Here is a 3,601-nt window from a genome sequence, read left to right on the forward strand (position 1 = left end):
GGGCGGGGCCCGGCTCACACCCGGCGCGCGTGCCGCGTGCCAGCCCTTGGCGGGGGGCCAGGCCCAGGCGTGGAGACCTGGCAGGTGGGCAGGTCGGGGGCAGCCGGAAGGGTGTGGAGCACCGCGTCGGAGCGAGGAGGGCGGGACTAGAGTCGAGGGGGCGGGGTGGCCCGTGGCCTGTGGCCCGTGGCCCGTGGCCGGTGCCCGGCGTGGGTCCCAGAAAAATCGCAGGTGCCGGCGACAAAGCGGTTGGTAGTCCGTGCCACCTCGCCCGTGGAGGGAAGGCGGAGAGCGGGAAATCAGGAGGACAGGAGCGCGGAGGAGTGGAGGGCGAAGGGCGAACCCTGGCGGGAGGAGACGAGCGCGGACGCGTCGGGCGCCTTGTCCTCTTCACCTCCGTTCCGGGAGCACGCGGGGGCAGGAGCCCTGGCACGGAGGTCGGGGCGGGAGCGATGCTCCCCTGCAGCCTCATCCCCCTTCCCTCCCCAGGAAAAGGGGGCGATGCTGATCTCGGGTAGAATGACGGGACCTCCCAGCGCCGCCTGAGCCACGAGGTAAGGAAAGGCGAGCGCGGTCCTAGGGTGCCCGGGGCTCTGGCCAAAGGTGCTGTGGCCAAAGGTGCGGGGCGGCGATGCTGAGGCTCAGAATGAAGGCCTTAGAAATTAAGGTGAGCGTGAGGTTAGTAAATGAAACATTAACATGTTAGTGAGGGCCCCTTAAAGCCTTTCAGACCATCGGGAATTCTAGGCACAAGATTTTGAAGGAATCTTTTGGGGACGCTTGGTTCGCTGTGGCCCCGTATCCTTTGCAGGAGTCCCAGCAATCCGATGTAGCTGTGACTGAGTGAGGGTAGGTAGGTGTAGGGTGGCGGAAAAGACTATCTTCCTTGTCTTAGGCGTTTGTGTTTTATTTTAATATATTGATTTCAGAGAGAAAGGGAGAAGGAGAGAGAGATAGAAAAATCAATAGTGAGAGAGAATCATTAATCGGCTGCCTCCTGCACCCTCTCCCCCCCACCCCCACACACTGGGGATCGACTCCCACAACCCAGGCTTGTGCCCTTGGCCAGAATCGAACCTGGGACCCTTCAGTCCGCAGGCTGACGCTTTATCCACTGAGCCAAGCCGGCTAGGGCATCTTAGGTGTTTTAAAACGGGTCCCACCGCCAGCTATCTGTGCCCTGTGTATTGCAATGGTAATGACGCAACTCAGTTCTTACTTTTGGCTCACAGTCTTTCAGAGATACAAAACCATCGGGTTTGGATCCGTGTAGAATTGTTAGCCACTGTCCTGTTCTTAGAATCGTGTCTGATGAAGACTTTTTTACTGGGTCAAGTTTTTTTCTGTCTTGTCTAGGTAGCCGTCTAGGAGGGTTTCCCCACACTTAACCAGGAAGCCCTGTCAGTTTACTCCTGCTGTCTCCAGGTCTGCATGCCTGTGTTCTAGTTTATACTAGAATCTTCCTTTCTCCAGCTACCTGCCTATCCGTATCACGAACGCTTTACCACTACACGTTCTATTCGCACACAGCACCACCTCTTACTTTCCAGCAGTTCCAGTCACCTCTATCACAGCAGTAAAAGATTTGCTGGGAGTGAGAAAACTCGTGATGTTGCAATCTTCAAAGACCTGGGGCATCTTTAGGTTAAACCACCTTGGCCTACGGGGAACATTGTTCGGAGTACTGACATTTGTAACTTGTGACCCAAGAGTTACTAGCTTTGATTTCCTCTCTTCATTGGCCCCAGGAGTTTCAGAATCAATGATGAGAGAGAATCATCGACTGGCTGCCTCCTGCATGTGCCCCACTGGGGATCAAGCCCGCAGCCTGGGCCTGTGCCCTGACCGGGAGTCGAACCGTGACCTTCTGGTTCATAAGTCAGTGCTCAACCACTGAGCCATGCTGATCAGGCACGATCTGTGTCTAGACTAGTTGAAGTCTAAACTTTGTTCCACAAATGACTGACTACAGTGGACATTCTGTTTCTGTCCTAGTTAGTAAGGATTGGGCCACTGGTGAAATTTTAGTAATTAGGTTGTGTGTGCCATGAGATGAAAAAGGTTGAAAAGGTCGGAAGGTCTCTAAAGACCATATGGTATTAATGGAGAGTGAATGGGTGGGGAAAACAGTCGTCCTGAGATCTAATTTAGCCTGTGGCAAAATCAGCTCTGTAGCTTGAAAAGATCACTGAGTTATCTCCGCCTGGTGTCTTTGTAAAGGAGGGTGTTATGAGGGTGTTATCTTAGTGATCTCTTAAGATCCCTTTAAGTTTTTAAATACTATGATCCTGTCCTTGTTCTAAGGACAATGGTATATTCTTTGAGGATTAGCATCTCTTGTGCTGGAGTCAGAAGGGTAACTTTCCCACCTTTCAGCCCCTCCTTCCCAGTTCCCTTTAAGACAGGGTGCCAAGTAAGACTTAGAGTGAAAGCCTAATCCATCTAGGAATGTTGTTGCCTGTGAGCTCCTTGCTTCCCGTTCTGGAGCTGGAGTTGGGGGTCCTAGGGAAATAGGGCCGTTTGGATCGCAGTGATTGGTTCCCTGAAGGGGCCAGAACAAACAGCTGCTGAGTTCCCCTTCGCCTTCCAATTCCTGATCTCAGCATTCGCCGCTTATATAGAGCCAGACCTTCAGTCTGCCTCGCTCCAGACACACAGCTTCTCCGGGCAGCTCTGCCTCAGACCGGGATTGCTTTAGGTAAGTTGTCTGCCCCAGCAGGATAAGACCACTCTCCCTGGCTGTTCCCCTGGCCCCAGCTCCTTGGCTGGTTTGCTTCTCCCCAAAGTATTCTACGATCCTGACTCTGAACTGCTGGTCCCAGCATGTTGCCCTCTCACTGTTTTTTCAAGAAGCTATAACTTTATTAATGATAGAAACAGGACAAATTTCAAACCAAGCTGCAGTTACTTTTTTTGAAACTCAAAAAAGTCCTCATTTTTATTTTTCAAAGAGTGTTTATTTATTTTTAAATATATTTTTACTAGAGGTCCGATGCACGAAATTTATGCAAGAGTAGGCCTTCCTTCCCCCAGCTGCCAGCACCGGCTTCCCTCTGGCACCCGGGACCCTGGCTTTGCTCAGGCCGCCAGCAGGCACCCAGGACCTGGGCTTCCCTCCAGCCCAGCCTTCACCCGGAATGATGTCTGGTCTAATTAGTATGTTACCCTTTTATTATTATAGATTGATTTCAGAGAGGAAGGGAGAAGAAGAAAGAGGGAGAAACATCAATGGTGAGAGAGAATCATTGATTGGCTGCCTCCTGCATGCCCCGCGCTGGGGATGGAGCCTATAACCCGGGCATGTGCCTTGACCAAGAATCAGACCGTGATCTCCTGGTTCATAGGTCGACTTTCAACCACAGCCACGCTGGGTCAGGCAGTCTTGTTTAAATTTTATGTCCTTAACTGTCACATCTGTTTCATCAGCCTCTTCCTCTTCACTTTTGTACAGTTGGAGTGGTTTTTTTTTGTTACCTTTTTTTTAAAAAAATAAATCTTTATTGTTCAGATTATTACAGTTGTTCCTCTTTTTCCCCCTCATAGCTCCCCTGCACCTGGTACCCCTCCCCCTCTCCGCTCTCACCCCACCCCCACCCCCCCT

General features: G+C 51.9%; 1 protein-coding gene across 4 annotated transcripts in view; it reads left to right on the forward strand.

Moving 5' to 3' along the window:
- Positions 1-3,601, forward strand: part of SLC5A6 (solute carrier family 5 (sodium/multivitamin and iodide cotransporter), member 6) — a 15,443-nt gene that overhangs the window by 784 nt on the left and 11,058 nt on the right. The window contains exons 1-2 of one of the 4 annotated variants that reach the window (XM_006767466.2): positions 1-84; positions 490-554. The gene's annotated coding sequence lies outside the window, so the exon portion shown is untranslated. Of the gene's footprint in view, positions 85-139; positions 249-489; positions 555-3,601 lie in introns of those variants that run through there. The other 3 variants (XM_006767464.2, XM_006767463.2, XM_006767467.2) reach the window with 3 other exon arrangements.

This window comes from Myotis davidii, unplaced genomic scaffold, assembly GCF_000327345.1.
Source record: "Myotis davidii unplaced genomic scaffold, ASM32734v1 scaffold238, whole genome shotgun sequence".
Taxonomy (NCBI): domain Eukaryota; kingdom Metazoa; phylum Chordata; class Mammalia; order Chiroptera; family Vespertilionidae; genus Myotis; species Myotis davidii.